The 23675-nt window shown below is 41.3% G+C and overlaps 1 protein-coding gene across 4 annotated transcripts in view; it reads left to right on the top strand.

Moving 5' to 3' along the window:
* The first annotated feature begins 4639 nt into the window (after positions 1-4639).
* GREB1L (GREB1 like retinoic acid receptor coactivator) overlaps positions 4640-23675 on the top strand; it is a 132223-nt gene continuing 113187 nt past the window's right edge. For 3 of the 4 annotated variants that reach the window (XM_058019370.1, XM_058019359.1, XM_058019379.1), the window contains exon 1: positions 4640-4821. The gene's annotated coding sequence lies outside the window, so the exon portion shown is untranslated. The remainder of the gene's footprint in view (positions 4822-23675) is intronic. The other variant, XM_058019387.1, reaches the window with a different exon arrangement.

Here is a 23675-nt window from a genome sequence, read left to right on the forward strand (position 1 = left end):
GTAGACAGTCAGCTTTGACAAGTGCTCACTTAGAGTTTTCCATAACTGAGAACATACTTTTTTGCAATATGTGTGGTAGTACTAAAAAGGGGTAGTCCTTTTTCACTGCCTTATCTGAATCAAACATATTTAGAAAATTATGAAGAGACACACTGTCTCATGTAGTTCATTCACTTTCTCTCATGTAGTTAATTTTCCCTTTAGCTGGCATCCAGGCCGCTGTTAAGGACAGGATTCCTAGCAAAGGAAATGGCATCCTGCCATGCCTTTCATGATGGATGCTGTACAGTTGCCAATTGGTAAACCAGAGCTGACACTACTAAATATTTTATAGAAGTTTCTAAAAAATGGAGACTCTGTTATGGTTTCTAGAGTCAGTGTGACTGAGATCTAAGTGATTAACTCCACAACTTTGCTACAACTATCCTTTTCTTTTTGTGATTATCTCATTAACAATGGTCATTCTAAATGACCTTAAATCCTACCAAAATGGAATAGAAAGTATATGTCTATCACTGACTGTGTACTACTGCTGAATTTCCAGAAAAGCCTGATAATGAGTTGCTCAATTTCTATGGAGTGAGTAATGGAAAGGTAAAGCAAATATGTCCTTGCTAGTTGTAAGAAACACTCTTGTCTCCTTTATCTTGCTGTGCACTGTCAATTTTTTTGGTAGGAGGTGTGCTAAATATTCATGCTAAAAACACAAATGCCAAAATATGGATTTTAAAAACATTACCATGAAATAATAGTGATAAGGAAGTCTAGATATGATGACTTGGAATTGGAATTACAGCAGTGTCTGAGCATCAGATCTGAATTCAGTTTACCTCTGCCCTCAGACTGTCTGCATTAAAGACATCTAATTTTATGTACTTTCACACCCCATCTCTATCTCATGCTTTCTGGTTCATCCTATCCACCTATTTCACCCATTTAGAATAAATGTTTTTGGGGCAATAGCTCATTTCATAGATGCCTCGATGTTAAATAGACCAAATTGTATTGGTCCTAATCCTAATTACAATATTACAACTAGGGAAAGATCAAAATAATAAAGGGGTAAAGTATAATGAACCTTAAAAGGTCTTTGGTGATTCATATAGAAGGATAGAACTTATTTAGAAGGTTCAAACCAGAATTACTCATCAAGGATGGTGGGATTTGCTTTAGCCCCAAAAAAGAAATCAAAGCAAAGTCTGCAATCAGATTTTAATGATGACAATACCAGGTCTGTGGAATTTCAGCATTTCATTCAGGCAAAATTTAATACCAAAAGTTTCATAGGCTTGATCAACTAAAACATTGATACTAAAACAGGATAGAAATTACTGGGTTTAGTATGTATGAAATCAATAGTTCACAAATAATTAGAAATTAAAGCAGAGAGTTCTCTTGTGTGACTATTTGTTTATTTATTTGTGTTTTTTGAAACCAAATTCCTGAGGCTGGATACATCAGATTATCAGTGAATATTTAAATGTAACAGGCATGACAACAATCAACACAAGCTGCAATTCAGAGAATGATCTAAGATGAACTTAAAACCTTTGCTTGTAGGATTGAGAAAAAAGGTTGAAATCTGTTGGAAGTTTGCCTTTATGGCTTGGAAGAGGGAAATGGACTTCCAAAGCACTATATCATAAAGGACCTTATTCCTATTGCTCTCAAACCCAGCGAATATGGAGAAAGTGAAGAGACTTTCACTCATGTGCAGAGTGAAATGCGATAAACAATGAAGGCTCAGGTCGGAATGATACCTATCAACTTCTGCCGTTCCACTGGGCAGTGGCCCATCAATCTTTGCACAAAGTGTAGTATCACACAGTATTCTTATACAGTAGTCCTTTACAACACAGTAAAGGTGATGGTATCTTGCCTTGTGAGTATGGAAATGACCAAACCCCAACCTGTGATAGACAATTTTCTTCCAGGTTGCCTTGTTAGCAATCAGAAAATGCTGTTTGTTAGACAAGGTGCTTTTTTTTTGATGCTGTCTCTTTACCTCAGTATTAATTGACCTTGATTCCCAAAGTGAGTCTCTAATTGCCGTGTGAGTGCATATCTGCTGTCAATAATTCTGAGTGATTGACTTCAATTTCTCACTGCTTGAAGTTGTGCTTTCTTTTTCCCTCAAATGTTCTTTTGTTCTTGATGTCATCATGTTCCTCCAACTGTGTGGTCTCTCCTTTATTTCACTCCAGCAGCTGCTTTGGCATTCTGCTTCTTCTGTTTCAGATACACGAGTGGCTCTGCACATTTGTGTTGTGAATATCATGGCTTCAAACCCTGAAAGACTTTTATGTCCCAAAACGTTTTCTTTGCAGATTTTATCCTGCCATCTGATGTGCAATATGGCCCACAGATGGTGCAGATGAAACCACCCTACAAGCTGTAAATGTTGATAGTCAAAATAAGAAGTTAGAAGAAAACATATAATTAATCTCTTCCTTTTCAAAAAAGCAAAACAAAAAAAGTCCAAATAGGAAAAGAGTTACTGCATTAAAGCTACCAGAATAATTCTCACTCATTCAGTACGTATCTCTGATTAAATTCAAACACAAATTTCGAGGGAAATCTAGACTGCAATTACTGGGATCAATTTAGGTATAATTAAGTAATCTGAGTTAGAGTTATTACAAGCTATAGCACAGTATTATACAGGCACCTTGATATGCTTTCAAATCTCTCACAAACCTTTAATAACAACAATAGTTACTATCTAAATGTGTCCAGAGCCACATGGCAACATTATCTCAAAAGGACTGACACTGACATTACTTAATTCCATTATATTTGTGTGCAATATCAACAGCAGAATTGACATACACAGCATAAAAATGTACCTCTTAGAACTGGCAAAGTGACAAAAGTTTGATCCTGAAGCCCGACCTGCTTTGGTAAACTCTCTTAATCTCTGATTCAACTAAATTCTTAGCTACCTGTAGTTAAGGGTCATATTATTAGCAACCTTATAAATGCAGAGATACCAAGATATTTAAGCTAATGGAGGTAGCTTGTCTTTCAGGTAATCCATTTGAAGCCCAGCTTTAAGCAATTCAAGCATATGAATAGCCCTCTCAAAAACAATTGATGTAGCTATTCACATAAAATTTGCATGAAATCAGAATCAAAGTAGCCAACCAGTGAACAACCCAGTTGCAAAGCTTTATTTGGGAGGTGCCTTGGTTTTGAGCATTAAATGAATCTAGCCTTTTTCTGCCTTGGCTATAGCCATGAGTTCCAGAACTTCCTCACATTCATTTCCTGCCAGAAATGAGTTGTTCTCATTTCTGGACCAAGCAGCATTTTTGCAGTGCCACGCTGTTGCTGTGCCACCTCTACTTTCTCCAATGGGTATGGACAGTTCTTTTCCCTCCCACTTTTTGATGGGAAGGATGCTGGAACTTAGTGTTTTAACCAGCAAGTACAAAAGAAAAGGATGTGAGAAAAGTACTGGACTTCTTTTTCTCTATGTCACACTGCAGCAGGTTCCTGTCAAAGAAAATGAACAAACACTACCACTTTTTTGTCACCGTACATTTTTTTCTCAGGTGTTGAAGCAGAAAGATAAAACATTTTTATCATAGCATGGGATTGAGCCCTATGGTCCCAAGAGATGAGAAAGACTTTTTGAAAAGCTCTCAAGAAATACGTCCTGTGAAAAGCAAAAAGGGACATGGTTCATACACTTGCTTAATCCATCCAAGGCAGAAGGAAGGAAATGCAAAATAATTTTTTCCCCAGTTCAATGGATATTTACCCTCAGAGCACCTGGCTATATTTCTAGTCTCCTTCCCATGCTCCTGCTATGTCAGACCTTCATCTTTGTACATACCAAGAATCCAAACCTGCTTCTTCCCCATCCACTTGGACACAATTTACAGATCTAATTAAATGTTCCAGATCCTTCTGTTTCCAATCTCTCCAGACACAAATATACGCAGACTGCCCTTCTACTGTTTGCCTCCAGCAACCTCCTAGCATGCTAAATCCCTTCAGCTTCTACTTCAGCACCTCTGGACCAGCTCCATTGCCAACTAAACCCGAACACAACCTCCCGCCGAAATTTCAGCTCTGCCCACAGCTCTGACCAGCGTGCAGTGCAGGGCCATCTCCCACAGGGCAGAGGACACTCCCAGTGCCATCCTCTGCCCTACCGGCCACCGAGCCACGCTGAATATCCGACAGGGTTTTGACGTTTCCTAGCTTGGCTCCCCTCAGTGCTCTTTCCCTCACAGACTGGAAGCACCCTAGTTCGCTCCGTCCTCACCGAGTCTCTGCCGCTACGTCCCGAGCCTCACCTGCCTCCTCCCCTAACTCATGCCCACACTAGCTCCCGTTCCATCCCCTCGGTCCCTGACACGCCGCTGGCACCCCTCCCCAGCCCCGCCGTGACACGGGTGCTGCCGCCGGACACCCCCGCACCTGAGCGCGGCACTCCCGCGGGCACCGCTCGCTCCCGCGCCCGCCGCCCCCCGACCCCTCTCCTCCGGCTGACAGAGCAGGAGGGGCGGCACCTGCGGGTCCGCCCCATTCTCCTCCCCTCGCCTCCCCTCCCCTCCTCTCGCCGAGAGAGAGAGAGCGAGAGAGACCGAGAGACCGAGACCCGGAGGGAGGGAGAGAGAGAGAGGGAGAGACGGTGGCACCGAGGGCGCCGGGAGGGACTGCCTGAGCGCAGTGCTCGGCGTGAGGGGAGGGAGGGGGAAATTTAAAAGGCAAAACCAAACCCCCAAAATTACAAATATTTAAATTTAAACAAAAAAGTGAGGGAGGTGTAGAAGGAGAGTGCTTCAACTTTTTCTCTCTCTGCCCAGCAAGGTAAGGGAGCGGCACGGGGCTTTGCTTCGCTTTCTCGCCGGTTTCTGGGAGGGCCCAAAGGTAGCGGGATGGGGCGGCGGCGGCATCTCCGCTGGCGGAGTCGCGCCCGGCACTGTCACCCCGCGGAGCGCGGGCAGCCCCGGGGGCGGCGGCGGAGAGCTGCGGGCTGCCAGCGGCGCGGCGGCAGCACCCGTGTCACCCGCGGGCTGCGGGCGCCCGCCCCTGGGTGGGCTCCAGCCCTTTGTTACCGGCGTCGTGCATCGGGGCGGGGGGAATAACCCGAGCGGATGGGGCCGGGCGGGGGTGGGAGCAGCTCGGCCGGGGGGCTGCGGGAGCAAAGCGGCCGCTGAGGCCGGGCGGGCGGCGGGCAGCCGAGCCTCGGGACGGGGCGGGCGCGGGGGTGCAGGTGGCTCGGCCGGGGAGCGGGCGGGCGGTGAGCGCGCCCCCGCGCCGCGCTGCCAGGCGGGCGGCCGCCGGCAGAGGGCGCTCGGCCGCCTCGCCCTCCGCGGCCGCGGGAGGTGCGCCCGGGGCGGGGAGCGCCGGCCGTGGGTGGCCCGCGGGACGGGCGCGTTTGGGGGCGCTTCTGGACGTGTGCAAGCCGGGTTTGAGGAGGGAGGGGAGGACGGGCGCCGGCCCCCCGCGCGGGGTGAGGGGCTGTCGCTGTGGCGGGGGCACGGCGGTGTCCCCGGGAGACGCGGCGGCCCCGACGCGCGGTGGCGGCCCGTGCCCCCGGCGGCCCGTCCGTGAAGCTTCCACCGCGGGGCAGCTGACCCACACGGCTCCTTTGCTGTTGGGAAGTACGGGTAGAACGGGGGAAAGGCGGCTGGGATGAAGGCGGCGGCGGCTCCCAGCGGCAGCTGACAGATGTATCCAGGGGCCTTTAGGTACCGCCGGGTCCGGCCCTTCGCTCCCGGCGCTCCCCGAAACCCCCGAAAGATGAAAACTTTGTGTACACCACAGGATTTCGGCCAGCTCAGCGGGTGGGCCAAGCGTTGCTGTTTGTTTAGGCCCCAAGCCTGCAAATGTTTATCCGTATTCTGAAATTTAGGAATTATCAATAGTTAGATGTGTTTGAAGTGCGGGAGACTCTTTCAGTTACCCCCGTGGAAAAATATTTCCCATGTCTGCTGCTTGTCAGCATGTTTGCTTTGAATAGGCTCAACATACGACCTTTTTTTACATTATTCCATTTGCCTTTCTTTGAATTGGTGCCTCTTCATTCTTTTCCAATGAATGATACTTTAGGTATTATTGAAATAATACTTCATATTCTTCATACTTCATTGATACCTTGCTACTGAGAGCTTTTTAAAAGATGGAAATAAAAAGGCTGCTGAGAAGAAAGTGTTGTGTCTTATTGCTTGACTAGGAATTACCAGAGCTTTATTTTATTTAATTTATTTTTACAATTGTTACTCTTGTTTGAGAGGTGAAGCAAATAGGTGCATAGTTCAGTTTCAGGTACTGTTATATATGTTGCTTCTGAGACAGGTAAAGCTTTCAGCACTTTTAAATACTGTAAGGCATGCCTAAGTTTGGTTTTTATGAAGGGTTATGCCCTCTAAAGAGAAACAAGGATGGGTCTTATTTTGATTGAAAAACTTATTACATATGTGCTAGTGGATTAAAAAAAATCTTTACAGATTTTAAACATTATCCTGTTGAATTTGCTTGTGAGTACAACAAAAGCACTTACGAAGCTGGAGGATTAGCTTGTTAAATACCTCTTTGCAAAGGAATAGGGATTGTGTGAGTATTCTCAGAGCTGTTGAGAAATATTTAGTTATTTGTAATTTTTAACATTGGTGAATTTTGTACATATGCATACTTTTCTCACATATTCTCAAGTATTCCCAACAAAATGCTCCAGAAAGTCAATGAATAATGCTCAATATGTGCCTGCCTGTTTAAATGATTCGGTTCTGAGCCCTGAAGGTTTAATTCAACATCCATAAATACAGATAAAAAATACAGTGTTTATTTCTACTTACTGTTAGTAGTGTTTGTGCAAAACAATTTTTTTCCAAGTTGTTCAACAGGAAAAAAAAAATTAAATTATGTGAAGTTTCTTAAAATGGCATGAGGACATCACAGATGAAAGGAGGGGTGATCTGACTGTGTGAAAAGTTTGTCTAGAATTCAAAATAAGCACATTTGGTTCAAGGTCTTCCGAAACACATAGCTACTGGCATTGGTATTTGGCAGTTCAACAAGTCATGTCCCAAGTATTTTGCAGATACAATGTAAAGAAAATCTGGAGTCAAATTTAGGAGACTCTAATTAGTTACTATGGGATATAGAAAATTAGGCTTTTTTTTTTAAGGAAAAATGTCTGTACCTTGAAACCAGTCACACTATGAATGCTGGGCTGTTTATTCAGTGTAAAATTAGACTCAGTATAATGTCAAAAATATATTCCAGGAAACCTTTTAGTGAAAGCTGAAAAAAAAAGATTGAATGCTTTTCACTCTAATTTTCAGTGCTTCTAGGAAATTTGGAGTGGGCATAGGACTGTAAGGATTTTACTCTCAGTGGCGTAACCAGTTTTGTAGTACCTTTTATATTAAGCACGTGGCTTTTAAAAGTGCTTTTTTTGCTTTCTACGGTTCTGTACCATATGTTTTGTATTTAATTCTTTGAATGACCACTGAAACGTAGCCAACTTCGGGTAAATGTGGCAACTGTTAACTAGCGCTTAGCAACAGTGCACAATAATCAAGACGGGAAGTGAGGAAGAATACCATGTCTAATTGAAACTATGGGGGGCATTTAGCTAGGTAGGACGTAATTAACAAAACATGGAGCTTGGACATGATATTAAGGCATCACATCTTGACTCTTGCCAAAAAAGGATTGTGAAATCAATAATGTAAAAAAGCATTTCAGATACTTTACACCTTGGAAGAACAGCCTCATTGAGATGTATATTCTTTGCCTGTTCTTGCATAATCATTTCTTCTTGCATGTAATGCAAAAGATGCATTTTCTTTTGTTTCTAAAACATAATTGTGAGCAGAGGAACTGTTGGGAAAACCAACAAATGAAGCAGTAATAAGCCTTGACATTCTGACAATCATGTCTTTTACAGAATTAGTCCTGTGAACCGGAGTTCATTAGATATAGTGAGCAATTAAGAGATCTGTAATATCCTGAAACAGATTACAGCAGCACTCATAAAACAACACTAAACTTTTACAATTAATGTGTTGTTGGTTTTTTTTCAGAATTGCTGACTTTCCTCAAATCCTGTCTTGTCATTACTTTCCTTAATATGTTAAGAAAAGTATTGCTTGTGAGAATACTTACAAGCATGTGTACACTTACATTAGGCAAAAGCATTTTGAACATTTACGTATGTTCAAAATGCTTTTCCCTAATGTAGTTTCAGGTTTTATTTTTTAAAAATTCCAGACCTGATCATTTTGTTTCATATTGTATTCTTTGTGGAGATACATTCATGGACAAATTTTATGTCTTGTATAACCCAAGGACATCTTGTTTCTAAAAACTCTGAAGATATCCTCACATAATAAGGAGAGACCTAGTGAATAAACCATCAGCAAGTCATTGCAAAAGCTTATCTGCAACTCTGAGCAAGCTTCTATAGCCCCTGTTAATGGATTTGAATTTGTAGGTAGGTAGTGAAGATGATCTCAAATCAAGGAGCCATTCTTTCAAGGTGCATGTGTTGGTGAACTATCCAGTAGCATTAGGCTCTTAATAATTAAACAGAATCATTAGGGTTTTTATAATCTGGAAGTGAAAAACACAGGATATCTGTTGGAGGAATGTAGATGACAGAAATTTGGAGCAGTGTTTATTCACAGTGGGGACAGCCAAATTTCGTACACTGTTGTTCTTGGCTTGGAAGTATCAAACAGAAGTATGGAGCTCTTACACAAATTATAGGCTGGATTGATGGGCCAAGGCCAGCTGTATGAGGTTTAATGAGGTAAAATGCCAAGTCCTGCTCTTGGGTCATGATAACCCCGTGCAACACCACAGCCTTGGGAAGAGTGGCAGGAAATGTACCCGGTAGAAAAGGACTCAGGGGTATTGGCTGACAGCCTGCTGAACGTGAGCCAGAGTGTGCCCAGGTGGCCAAGAAGGCCAGTGGCATCCTGGCCTGTGTCATACTGTGGCCAGCAGGACCAGGGCAGTGGTTGTCTCTCTGTATTCAGCACTGGATGAGGCTGCACCTTTAATCCTGTGTTCTGGTTTGGGCTCCTCAGTTTAGGAAGGGTGTTGAGGTGCTGGAGCATGTCCAGAGAAGGGCAGCAGAGCTGATGATGGTTCTGAAACACAAGTCCTATGAGGAGCAGCTGAGGGAGGCAGGATTGCTTAGCCTGGAGAAAAAGAGGCCCAGAGGGGACCACCTTGCTAGATGGGTATTGATCTCTTCTGCCAGGTAACAGGGGATAGGATAAGAGGAAATGGCCTCAACCTCCACATAAATTCTGCATGGAAAGGTTTGTCCAGCATTGTAGCAGCCTGCCCAGGGAAGTTGCTGAATCACCAGCCTTGGAGATATTTATAAGAAGTGTAGTCATAGCATTTAGAGACACAGTTTAGTGGTGAACTCAGCAGCACTGGGTTGATACTTGGACTCGGTGATCATATTGGTCTTATTTGACCTAAATCATTCTATGATTCTGTGATTCTAAAATGTAATTAGGTTTGGTATTTGGATGACTGCCGAAGCCTGGTGAGCTGGTTTCTGTTGTCTTATTCTGTTGCACAATAATGTCACAATTTCTGTGAAATCCTTTCGGGACATGACAGACCATAGAGAATTGTGTAAATTACTACTTTCATTGAAATTTATTTAATGTTATTCTCATTGAGTTAGCATTTTAAGTTCCATGGCACCTCAGATGTTTAGTGAAAAATCTCCATATACTTGAGCTGAAAATATTGCATCATGTACTGTCAAGTGCTTTGGTTAATTTGGATTTAATTTTTTTTTTATATTTATATTAAATAGAAAAGATAGGAAGAACTATATGTTGTGACATAAAATCACTAGAAGAGTAAGAATGTAGGGAGCAGCCCGAGTCAGTATGACAAGATATGATTAATATTGGTCATGTAAGGTTTTAGAGAGGTTATTTTGAGGTAGTTTTTCAAACTGCTGGAGCTGTGCACAGAAAACAGTGTGGGCAGACCTAAGATACTGTTACTTAAGAGATTACCAGACATCTGTTGTACTGGTTCCATGAACAAGCCTGGAGTGACCAGTTTTGTGAAATGCTGTGCAAAGATCCTCTTGTTCTGTCTCCTATCTCCACCACTGTTTGCAATTACCTCTTTTCAAGACCCTTGGTGTGATTTGATCAGGGTACTTTGAGGCAAGTGACAAAGTTAGTTACTGAATGTAACAGTGGTCTGAAACACACTCCATTAATAGCCTTCCTTTTTAAAATGAAGATTCATCTGTGTGTGTCACCAAAAGTGATAATATTTCCCTAGAACTTACGGTGTGAAGCTTCTTTGGATGGTTATTTCAAGCTGCTGAACATTTTCTTGGTACTCCTGTCCTTTTGCACCAAATTCTGCTGCACCTCCCTCTGCAGCACCAATTTCTCTGTTGAATGGAGTGCACAGCACCAAAATTTCAGGGAAATCAGTAGCCTTTTTTGAAAGGCTCTGTTTATGCTGCTGTCTTTCTCTAGAGCCATAATAAATTTAAATTTGGCTTCATAAAGAATTAGTGTGCATATGAAACATTTTACCTCTAGAATTCTGCATATTTGAGAGCTATGATTTGTCCCTCCCCTTTCTTTTATAATGCTACCTCCAACTTCAAAACTTGCTTTCTTGTAGACTCCCAGGTCTGTAGGCATAAGGAAACCTAAGCACAATTTTTCTGGGAGTGTGATAGTTAAATTATGCTTTTAATTTGGTAGAATTCCCTTATGCCACCTCCCCTCCCCCCTCCCCAGCATTATTTCCAGCTGATCTTTAAGATAGAGGTGGTCATATGCAATTGTAATGCCAGTGCTCAGGGAGACTTGTGTATACCCTGAGTTGTATGGTCCCTTGTGATGTTATCACTCAGGAGTAATTGTGTAATTAGAGGAGTGTTTGGAAATTGCTGAGAGCCTGATCCTCCACAGTCTTCCTAGTGAAGAGGAAATGATCACTTATTAAAAAAAAAGTGAAGTGTGGCACAGTGAGATCCAAGCTCTGGGCTTAGTGAGATCCAAGCTCTTTCTCCATCACACCCACTTCAGAGAGATAGTGTAGTGGTAAAGAGCAGCAAATGCAGATAGCTGAGCAGCTGCCTCTGGTGCTGTAAGGACTCTGGGCAGCTGCCTCTTCACCCTGGAATCACTGGTGAAACAGAGGTGTTCACAGCAACATTTTATAAATATTACTGTTGCCTGCCCACACTCAGAATGAAGAGCCTGTGTGACAAAACTGTGTCTTGATGGCTTGGTTTGGGATTTGCAGAGCCAAGTGCTGTGTTCCCTGTCCTGAGCTCCGTGTCCTTTTCCTGCTGGTACAGTACTTCACTGCTATTAGTTCTCTTCTTACTTATCTCCTTGGTGATGATGTGTTTCACAGTGTACGACTGCATCTCAGTTTTGCCATTCAGCAGAGCAAGCCATCTACTTTTACTGCTTTTGTTCCTGCCTCGCTGACCATCTCTCTGTGGCTTCTCAGGAAGTCTCCCAAACTCTGTGTTGCCTTGCAGAATTAGATGGCTTTATTCTCCTGCTCTTTTACACTTTCAGTGCACTTGGAGAACAGCTGTTTAATAAAGAAAGCTTAATCTTGTAATTTCTTTAAACCACTTATGCAGAATCAAATTCTCAGTGCAATTAGGTGATTCCTTTGGGAAGACTGTGAAATAGGTCTTGATTTTTTACAGCTACAATGCACTGAATCAAGAAGTGGGAAACAGCTTCCTGCCAGTCGTGTTGTATGTGACATTTAAGAACATGGTGGTTTCCCATTCTTGTAAAAATTGCTTTCAAAAATTAATATGTATAGATAAGTTTTTAAGATACTGTTGTTACTCTTTTGAATCTTAACCTCTTAGAGGGAAATTTCTGGTTGTGAGAACAATTAGAAATTAGGTGGATTAGCCAAGTGATCAGTACCACCCCACAGAAGAGCAGTTATGAAGAAAATGTAGAGGAGAAGGGAAAGGCAAAGCCATTCAAGAACACTTTAATGCCTACAGGCATGCCAGAGGCACACTGAATGGGATATTCAAAGCTTCAAAGCAGAAGTCCAGAGTGAAAAATATGCATATCCTCAGAGTCCCTTTTGCAGCAGTTTTTGTAAATTTTGACAGTTAGTGCCTGCCATATTTTTTTCAGTAGAGTAATCAGCACTCAATTTCCAAGCCTTTTGAGAAGGATGAAGACAACTTGTCTGCCAGACTGTGGACTTGGAGGCAGAAGGTGAAATAACAATCATGATTATAGCAGATGTGGAAGGTGAGCTGGATTTCAAGGGCACGAAGATTAAAACGTTAGCAGTCACAAACTTTTGTGTCAAGAGCTATGAAATGACAGGGCATCTAAACATGCAGGTTTTTATGTTCTGTTTTGCTGCATTAACTTAGTAATACTCTTCCTTCTCACTATACATCTGAAAATGTTTTGAGTGCTGCATGGAAAATACATAGGAGTTGCCTTCTCCAGAGTACTCAAAGCTAGAGAGAATATTGTGTATGTTTGTGGATGTACATATATATATATATATATATATATATATATTAAAGAGAAGAAGACAGGAATTAGAAATGCTGAGGTCTAATATCATACGGGTCCAATTCATTAATAGGTCTTTAAAGAAGATTCTTTTTTTAAATGATTGACTGGCTGAGATTATTTATACTGGTTTTTTGTGTTGTTGACAGTTTTCCTTTAGAGACCAGAAGTTCTTAGTGGGTAGTAGATGTGCCACTAGTAATGTTATTCAAAACAGTATGCCTTGGAAGCTTTTAAACAAAGGCCACCACCACAGAAAAACAACAACCCAATGTAATTTTAAACAGCAGATGTGACCTTGTGGCAGAAAAGCCTGAGAAGGAAGGGGGAAAAAAGGATTCTTCTGGCTGCTCTCAGCTATCATAATGAACAGTGTTGCTTGTTGACTGTCCAGCTTGGCTGTTTTATTAAGAGAGGTCTTGTGTCTGGTGTCTGTGCAGATAGATGCTCAGTTTTCATCTGCAGCACAGCTGACTGGCTTTCTGTCAAGCTGGGCTTTGGGGAGATTCCAGTTGTCACATGGATTTGGTGTAGAAGGAGGGAGGCCATGCTTGCAATAGGAGTTAAGCACTCCCCTACATAGCACAGTGTAGGTTTTCAGCTCCATTTGCTGTCACTGTAGTAAATCCATTTCTGATTATGTGCTAAAGCCAGACAGATTAACTGCCAAGTTGAACTTGTGAAGTTGCATGTGTGTTGCCAGAGTCCCTCCTGCTGGAAAAGGCAGATCTGTATAACCTGTAGACTTAGAACAGTTGAAAATTCATCCTAACATTGTTGCTTTGATGTCTGTTTGAAAGCAAAAAAACATGTTTGCTTTTGATTACCATGTTTAAAGGATGCGGTCCCAGCAGTGTAATAAATGAGAATTGGATCTGGGACTTAGTTTCAGTAAAAAACAGTGTTCTTCCAGATGCTTTTAAATTGAATCTTCCTGTGAAAATGGGCTCAACTTTGAATTCAATAAACATGCAGTTCAGGGGTTTAGGGCTGAAAAAGACAGAGGAATGCAACAGATGCTGGGTAGTTTTGGTGCTTCTTATCTCAGACTATACTGATACTTTACTGATACTGTTCTCTATTCTGATTCACTGTATAAACAAGAACAGCATGAACCTCAGTGTATAACCTTGACACGACTGGATCTTTACTTTATAGGTCACTAACAGTTTGTCTAAATTGCAAAAACTGCATGTTGGGAAACAGATGAAGCATTTGCATTAATAAAATATTTAATTTCCTTTAACAAAAGCTGGCTTGTACCTTGGGCTTTTTATTTTTAAGAAACAGACCTTCAGTCCTTGGTTCATTGTACTCCAGCTGAGAATCACTGAGAATCTCACAGATTTGACAGGATAATAAGTCAGAACTATCAATGCAGATCAGCCATGAACCAAAATACATCATAATATGTGTTGTTTTAATGGGATTTCCAATATGGCCCTGCCAAGAGAGTGAGTTTGGACTGGTTGACCTTCAGAGTTCTGTGGTTTGTTATAAAACGGTGTAGTACAAAACCCATAAAACTTGGCAGTATTACCTATTGTTAAGATACAGCTTCCAGAAACAATTCATCTGGCCCAGGGCCTTTGCAAAAATACTCAAGGAACCAGGCTACAGACAGCCTGAACTGTTTTGGCAACCTGCTTTCCACTTTTCTTCTTTCTGGCCATTTTTCTGCTCTGTGCCCGATGTGCTTTCTGTATATGATCAGAAATGTGTGCTGGTTGCACATCCAGTGTTGCAGATGCTGGTTGCACATGCAGTCACACACACACATTGATGGAGAGACTCCATGAGTTCTGCTGCTGGCAGCTCTCTGCTGGTCTTGTCGCCTGGGTGGATGGCAACAGGAATGGTCTGGTGATTGAGGCATCGCTGGGCATGTGTTAATAGGAAGGCTGCAAAGCTTGAGTGATTTCCTAAGAGGTTGTTTGGCCTGTCTGAGATGGAAGATTGAGCATCAAAGGATAATAATGATACCTAATGGATTGACATTGTTGCATTGTCTAAAAACAAGTCTGTCTAGATTCACGTTCGTAATTGAATGTTTTACTCTAAGGAAACTTGGAATAAGCCCAGGAGTATTAATTTTAAACCTTTTTCAGGGCCAAAATAATGCACGCATAAAAAAGAGAGACTTGTTATTTCAGTCAATCACTTCTACTACTTATTTTGTTAATTAGTGAGATTTGGGAACTGCAGTTTTCAATGATGTGCCCTCCAGCATCTTTCTGTTGAGTTGTATGTGTGTCCATATGTTTTATTTTTCTGGACATATTGATTCTTATGTGATGATTCAGTATGTGGGTTGCAGTTTCTCCTTGACATATTCTAGCTGAACACACTCCATATGTAGAGGAAAACTGGCCAAGTGTGGAAAGAAGGGGGTTGTGCTTTTTTTTGTTGCAATTATAAAAAGAGGAATGGAGGCTGGATGATAAAATACCTTTTCCTGCTTCAAATGATTATCTGAATAAACAGGGAGTGATTAAGGTTTTGTAAAAAAACATAGCAAGGAGAGTGGAGGGGTGAGAGCTCGAAATTTGCAACTGCAGATTGAATTTTCTTTGAGAAATTCCATCTCAAGAAGAAGCTGACTGGCAAGTTAACAAGAGCCAGAAAGCAGAACTGTTTTATGATTCATTGTCCCGAAGACAGAAGCAAGTGCATTTTGAGGCCATATGCCTGGAAGGAGGCTGGCCTCAGGATGAATTAATTGAAACAATTCTGTCCTCCCTGTTCTAAAGTGCAGTTCATGCTGAGAGAGACTGATAAATTTCTCATTAGGAAATGCTTGTTGAAAATGTGGTCTATTCTCTGTGTTGTCACACTGCCTTTCTGATCAGGAATAAATTACATAAACTGTGCTCCTTTCAGCCAGCATGCAGAGATAAGAGAATGCACGGGTGAATCTTGTGTCCATTCTGTCATTATGTGTGCCAGGAAAAATAGCCCCAAACTAAATATATAAGCAGAAAATTGTTTTAAGCGAAATGTTCCCTTTTAACACTTTGATGTCAGCCTGGGGAGTAAATAGTTAAATGCAATGCCACCATATAGCCACATGAAGGATAATACTCAGTTTCTGATGTTCTTTGTTTTGGAAATGAGGCTTGCGATTATGTACTTGCAGTTTTTCACTGGCTTACCTATCCCTGTAGGTTATCCTTTTGTAATTGTTTCTCGTTTCTATGGATGAAGTTATTTTTACTTAACAGAGCTTTTAACTGATGATCACTGTTCTTTACTGTTCTATTCTTCTGCCCATCCTTTATTGAAAAGTAGTGCTATTATGATTTTAATAAGACTGAGGAATGCTCTTATCTTCTGAACACTGCTTATTGCTATTATATTTTATGGCAGAAAAGGGGACTTGTTTGGATCATTCTCATATACAAACTTTATTTTGCTGTTGAATGGCTCAGTTCAAGGTAAAGAGTCAAGTTAAACTAATTATTATAATAAACTGTGTTAGAAGACCTAGAGTTCTAAACCAGCAGTTTGAGAGATGGAGAATTCAAAGAAAAACTGTTGTGATTTTTCTAAGGAAAGGACACTAGAAGGCAGTTTCCTCAGACCTCATTTCATAGAATCATAAAATTATTGAAAGAGATTTAAGGTGAGCTTGTGTCATTTTACATTTCAACCAAAAAACATGCAATGTGTATGGAAATATCACCTTGGCCAGGGAATATGGAAATTTCTTTGGTCACTGAAGAAAAAGCATGATGATTTACTTAAGAGGGAAAAAGAAAACAACCTTGCTTTCCCCTCTTAGGTGGTTCCCTCTCTCTTACCATGGCAGAGTGGTCTAAAGTACATATATTTAATATAAAGGAAAACACCTCTTTTAAAACTAAAATAAATGCCTGTGCAAAGCTCTAATGTATGTTTTACTCACAGATGATGATCTGTGTATTAGAAGGTAAAGAATATGGAGCTTTTACTACCCTGGTACATTTAGCACTATTTACACTGATGCACAAAAGAAACAAAACCCTTGCAGTCCATAATTAATTTAATATCTATAGAGAAATTACTAACTTGCATTAGAGAAGGGTTATAGGTTTATGTCTTATTTAGCCAAATTCTGAATGTGTTAGAAAAATAAGTGTATCCATTCCTGAACAACTCTGGGATGACTATCATTGCCTGCCTGATTGGAGAGACTAGTTTTGGTAAAGAATTGGATTTAACCTACAGGTCTCTTGTTAAGCTGTGAAGAGGCCAAAAAAAAACCAGCTGTAAAAATGTTGATGTTGCCCATGAATTTACATAAATAACAACTTGCTTGCTTTCACATGCACACTCAGGGTGATATTGCAATGTGGATTGGGTCTGCGGAAGATCCAGTTTATTTCCAAATTCTGCCACTGAGAGATGGCACATGGCTTCTACATGCCTCAGGTTCCCTCTCTCTAAACCAAATATGTGTTCTTGGCCTGGGAGTTTTTGAAGCACTATAGGATAATAATGATTTGCTGTTAAGGTTTTTTATGGCTGAGGCTGGAGGGCCCTTAGTTCAAGTCCCCTGCTCAGGTCCTTGGGCTGCTAAGCTTCATGCTCCTGTCAGAAAGCTTTAGACCTCAAAGAACAAATGGTGTTCTTGGCACACGTACAAGCAGCTATTTGGCTTTTGTGTTCAAACCTTCTGTTTAATTTCAATTAACTTAATTTTAATTAATTGAATTTAGACATCACAGTCTCTGGTTTGCCTGTGAAAACTGTTTGCCATGTGCAGAAAGCTGGGGCGGCGTCTCCACTGAGGTGACTTTATGGTGAAATGGATTCAAAAGTCCAAGGCCTTTGGTCAGGGAAGCAGCCCATGGCCGTGTTTACCCACCATAGTGGTGACAACCAGTATCTGCACTGGTGTCAAAGGAGTACATGAAACACCCAGTGAAAATAGGCTGTGTCTTGCAGAAGGTCTTCAGCTGGCTAAAGCAAGCAGTACTTGAGGAGGGAGTAAATAAAGCTCTTGCAGACCACATGCTGTCACAACCTTTCCCTTCCCCCCACCCCCCTTTTTTTTCTTTTTTTTTTTTATTGGCCATATGTTTTAGTAGTCTAAGTATGTGTCAGCAGTAATCCCGGCTCTGCTTTTAAAGGATGATTACCCAGTTTGTTGCTGAAGTGAGACTTTTTCTTCCCCATTTAATTAATTTCTGTGAGGGTTGTAACCGTAAACCTTTTTTTTTTTTTTTTTTTAATTTATCACAGATTACGCTTTGTGTGGCTAAATTTAACTCTCATCTATTTTTTGCTGGCTGCCGATCTGTTCCCAGTTTGTATGATGGAGTGGGGGGGTCAAACAAACCAGTTTGTTCCCTGGATGCTAATCTGAATTTCAGAGGCGCTGTCCTTCACCCCCGGGCTCTGCTCCCCTCCCCCTGCTCCCTGATCTCTGCAAACAGCCTCTTCGGGTCTCTTTCTCCCCTCCATCCCACCCCCCACTCCAGCCCTTCTTTCCTCCACTGGCTCACCAGAATAGTAAATGTTGATTATCCTTTCCTACTCATCCCACACCCCAGTTCTCACTTAGGATGTTTGATGTACTATGGAATTAATGCTCCTGAAATTCAAATTATTTAAAAGCCTGCTGCGCTGTGTGTTGTATTAAAGATATCATGGTGGTTTTTTTTGGGAATTAAATTTTAAGGATTTTCATGGGTTAAAGCAGGTACAAGGTTTTCTGATGAATTAAAAAAAAAAAGGTGGTGACCTTTTGTCAGGATGTGATGAGGGTCATCTTTGTTTTATATAAAATAGTGATTAGGAACTCCCCTCTTTAGGGAGCAATTTCTCAGGTCACCTTGGCAGAGCAAGGAGGGGTTACTAACTAGCATTGGATCCCTGCTTGTAACCCGTCTTCATGGTAGTTCTTATAGCATGGATACAGTTAACCCCCTTCTTGCCTCAAAAAAAGGAATCATGGCTAGTGAGCATGCAGAAAGGCGTTGTCCTTGCACAGAATAAACCCTCCTACCTGATATGTGGAAAATAAACAAACCCACAAACATACCGCCCTAGTAGATTGAAATGTATGTGTGTCGGGGAGGAGGGGAATAACACGTAGGAAAAGATTTATGCCTTCCTTTGGGCTGTTGCTTGGTAACAGAAAATGCCTCTTAAGCCTATTTTTGGAGAGGGGAGGGGTGAAACTTGATTCAGTGACCATCTGTCCCAAGCTGGTTGATTTCCTGTTGAGCTCTCCTTTGTTTCTGTCAAACAATTGATTCTTACCCTTTACAGATAAGAATACTGTTGGTGACATTGCCCTGAATCAGCAGGTTGCCTTGTGGCAACCACAAAACAGACCTATTAATTTTAATAATTTTTTTAATGTTTAAGGGGTTTTGTATTTTTGGAGGCTACTGACCAGTTTTACTGGGATTTATTTATCTGTGTTGTGGTTTTGGTTTTTAGGTTTTTAGCTCTCTGGGAATGCCTGCAGTACAGTAGGCAAGTGTAATAAATGTAATTGAAACTTTCTCAGAGAAGATGTAATAAGCTGGTTTTTCACTCTGAAATTGTTGGGGAAAAGAAGCCATGGTTTTGGGCCCATTAAGCCTTTTGTCAGTCGGGGGGAAGCAGAAGTTAATTGAAGTCACTATTGAAGAAATCCCCACTGTTTCTGTGAAAACAAAACCCAGATTCTTGTTGCAAATGGAATATTTGCTATTGTTCTTGCTTAATTGTCAGAAAATCATTCTCTGTTTGACTGCCTCCTGATGTTTGCTTAGTAGTAGTGTGCTGGATAGATTTGAACTCGAGTTATTTTTAAATCATCTGTTTTATTTATATTGCAGAAGCCCGTATTTTTCCTTTAGTTTTATGCATGCAGGATACAAGGCCCATGCATATGCCAATATGTGTGTGGCCTCTGTAGCTGTGATTATTTAAAAGCATTCCAATGCCACTTTCTTCCCTGCCCTGAATTTCAGCATTCAGAGAAGCATTTCATAGTTCCAGGTATCTGCTGAAAGGGAACTAAGGCATGTGTGACACAAAGAGACAGGTAATATATGCAAAAAAACTAGTGAAGTCACCCAATGCAGTAGGAAGATGATAGTCACTGTTATTTCCTTCAGTCATTGAACCTCTTTCCTGGAGTATTTCCATTATGATGTGTTACAGAAGTGGGTGAGAAGGAAAGACTTTCAATACAAATGTCTTGGCATCTTACAGGTCTTTGCTTATTTGAGTTTAGCCTACTTGTCACTCAGTAGATGAAATTTGGAGGTAATTCCCAAAGGTCAATTCACAAACTTGGAGGTGTTAGAAAAGTTAATTTCCCTTTCTCTTCTACTTTTCCCATGTGCTTTCCAGATTGCTTTCCACAGGTAGGTTGCCTGCAGCTTTCAGCATGGTCCCGGATCCATGTGGACTCAGCTCCTTTGGAAGCCAATGGCAATATGCCTACTGGACAGTGATTTAGTGCATGGTGAGTCAAGGGATACCTGAGAGATTTCCATCCTTTCAAAAGAAAGCTGCATCTGTGATTTGGCTCAGTAAGGGAGGTTCACATGTGAATGAGCCCGTGGCTTGGGGTCCATCAGCCCTTGGCTCCTTGTTGGTTGCCCATTCCCTCACTCCAGTCTCAACCTTTCCCTCTATTTTGCTGCTGTTTGTTTGGAGCATGGTGGGATCTGGCAGAATAACTGATCTACTTGAAAAACAATGTAGTTTTCCAGGTTACTTTTCAGCTGGATTAATTCCTTGATCCAGTTTACCAACAGAGTGGCATGCCAAGCTTGACTGGTGCAGTGTAACACAATGGGGTGGAAGTGATCAGTACTGAGTAGATGTATTTTATTTTTTCACAAACCACTAGAGCCAAATATACTGTGAAGTGTTTTTAAGCATACATTCTCTTTTAGGTTGAGAAATCCTACTTTTGGATTTTACACTGGATAGGTGTAAAATTAATTGAACCTGCGTATATGCGTGCTGCTTTTTGCCAATTTTTTTTTGGTTAGAAAGTGATAGGTACCACCAACATGCCTTTTGGGTATTTTCTTTCTGTCTTGAAATTATACTGAGATCAAAAAAATCATTTGTAGAACTAGTGCTAACTAGGTTGATGTTGACCTGAGATTTTAAACTTGGCAGTGAAGGAACTGTTCTGAATTGTTTTAAGAACTGATTAAATTTTGTTTCTTCCTGCAGAGTTATTTTTGTGAAGAAAAAAAAAAAAACTGGGAATTTTATTTCAGGCTTGAAATAAATGAAAAATGGAGCCCTGTTCTAGATACTTGGAATTCATTTTTTTGTCTGACCCACAGAAGATGATGAGTGGTTGTTCTTCTCGGAACCCTTAAAAGAGCATTACTAAGCTGGATGACTCAAATGGTAGGGAACTGACAAAAAGTCCAGTTCTTCCGGCATCTGGGGCAAGCAGCTGAGTCTGTGACCTGTGCAGATGACACAGTTAGAATACAGTCCTGCACTTGTCTCTGTGCTTTCTCTGCCTGGGTTGTACTGCGCTTCTCCCCTTAGAACAGATCTGACATGGCCTTTGTTCCCAGATAAGAGCATCTCCAGATCTGCCAGTCAGGAGGCACAGTACCTGTGGCTTACCCTACAGACAGGATGGCAGTAATTCTAGAAAGGAAAGTTGGTAGAAGACTGGCATCTGCTTGCATTCACCTTCTCATGTTGCTTTTGCAAGGATGGAATTATTTATGAACGTTTTTTCCCATCTGAATGCTCTTCAGTCAACCAGAGTCTGAAGAACCGCTATTCAATGTCAGGGTGTTTGGCAGGGGTTTTCTTTTGGGAGGGGGAGCACAGAGGTAGGGTCACGATGAGCTGCTTCACCATGCTCTGTGAGTTCATTGTATGTGCCTCAGGTACTATGTCATTGTCATGCCAATGTCTCTATTGTAGTTCTGACTCAGCTGACATTTACAGAACTGACGGCAGTGCCACCCTTCGTACGAGTTTGAGAAATCTTCCTCTCCTGTGATAAAAAGGCCTATATGTGGTTTGCAGGACAGAGTTTGGTCACTGTAGCAATGACTTTATGCTGTAAGGATGAGAATGATGTGACCCTTCCCTCCCCAGCCAAAATCCCCAGTTCCAAAACCACATGCCTCAAAGGTGCAAGTGACAGGCTTCCCTTCCAGGAAGGTATGGCCATCAGCACCACTGACAGACACTTCAGGGAGGAAGCAACAAAGAAAAGGCTTTTAGAGAACCTTTTGTTTCCAGCAAATAGCTTTCTGAAACTACAAAATTGAAACTTTAACTTTGGGAAGGAAGAACCCCATGTTCTTCAATGGAGTTACTTCCTAGTGTACCCCAGCCCTGTTCTGTGTTAGAAGTTGCTGCTTAGGTGAACACTCACCTTTAAAAGAGCTCCAGGCCTTGGGCATGTTGGGCTGTATCCATCCTCTAATCTTTGCTTAATGTTCTGGGGCCTAAGCTAATGTTTCAAAACGTACCTTCTGCATATTTCTGAATAAAATGAGCTATTTTGTAACCTGTTGGCTCAATGTTCTTGTGAGTGTGCTTTCCTTTGTAGAGATGAGCCCATTTCCCACTCAGGAGTAGGGAATAACCGCTCCCATATATATCTAAAAAACATGTGAGTGGATCAGAAAGTATTCTTCCATTGATTTGATTTAATCTAGATCTTCTTTTTGATTTAACTTGTAAGTCGCAGTTGCCTGGAGATACACTGCTGTTTTGCTCTATGATCAGTGCTTTGAAAATGTAACTTTGGTGTTTACTCATAATGTTTAACCTGATCCAGACATTTCATATAATGCAGTATAAAACCAGAGAATCTGGACTATTGCATGTTAAACAAGTGTTACCTCTGTCAGGTATTGCTTTATATATGTGGGTCAAGGATTGCAGAAGACTGCAAGTCAGTGGAGGATGTAACTCTCACGTGTGTCTATGTTATCCTGGAATGGCAGTTTCTGTGAATAGAAAAGAAATACCTTATCAGCTGAAAAATAAGTGAACCAATGTAAAGCAAGGCTCTGAACTACTGTTACTCTCCAGCTTTTTGATGTAAGGGTTTTTGTCATCACATGATGGCCAAGTAAACCAATACTTCTACTTTTTCTTTTCCTTTGCTGAGCAAAGATATGTTCATTCCTTCCCCACCCTTATTCTCATGCAGTTGAATTTCTGGCTCATTTTTCCAATGGTTTTGCCTGGAAGTTTTTTCTGATCGCTTTCCTAAGGGAGTAGATAGCAGCAAGGAAAAAGGGGACAGAACTAAAATTAAACCAGCTAAAGCCAGCAGCTGGGAGATCTTTGTTCTGTTCGGTCTTGACCACAAGCTTCCCAACAGACATTGGTGGGGGTGGGGGCATGGATCTCACTTCTTTATCTTCTTAATTTTCTTTTCCCCCTTCATGAGTAAAATGGAAATAAAGTGTTACTTAAATAAGCAGCTAAATTATTCTTAGTGTTGGTGTTGAATTAACATACTCTATAAAGCCTTTAATAAACTGTGGGCTTACAGAAATATCCTGGGAGGATGTGCTGACTTTTTTTTTTTTTTTTTGGTTTTTTTTTTCTTGCAGTACATTTGTTTAAAGTGAATTATCTAAGTACCATGAAAGTGGGTCTTCATTTTACTCTTCTTTTTGGAATGCAATTTATTAGTGATATCCAGAGGGGTCAGCAGCATAAATAATGTTTGTTTCGAGTCATGTTGGGTGCAAAGGAGGGGGGTCCACAGTGAAGAGCTGTTTTGTTTGGTGTGGCTGATGAGGAGTGAGGCTGGAATTGCTCATAGCTGTCATTCAGGTTTTGTTTCAAAGTCCAAGGACCTACTGGGAAAAACAAAAAGCTAATGAAAGCTGACTGTATTTCAACCTAAACCCTGTGGAATCCAAAATGATGTCCTGACACTGCGTGTATTCTTATTCTCCTGCATTCCCATGGTTACTAAGGTAACAGGTTTTTAGAGGCTTTACATCTTCATTGTCAAGTATTTGCTACACTTATTGTTGCTGTTTGCAGATTAGGGCAATTTAAACAATGCCTTTTGAAATGGCGACCAAAAAAAAAAATACAAAAAGAAATATAGCAGAAATAGATGTAATGAATCAATTACCTTCCCTTGTGTAAATTTTCAGCTACATCTCAGAAGCTACGCACAAA

Source organism: Melospiza georgiana, chromosome 1, assembly GCF_028018845.1.
Source record: "Melospiza georgiana isolate bMelGeo1 chromosome 1, bMelGeo1.pri, whole genome shotgun sequence".
Classification (NCBI taxonomy): domain Eukaryota; kingdom Metazoa; phylum Chordata; class Aves; order Passeriformes; family Passerellidae; genus Melospiza; species Melospiza georgiana.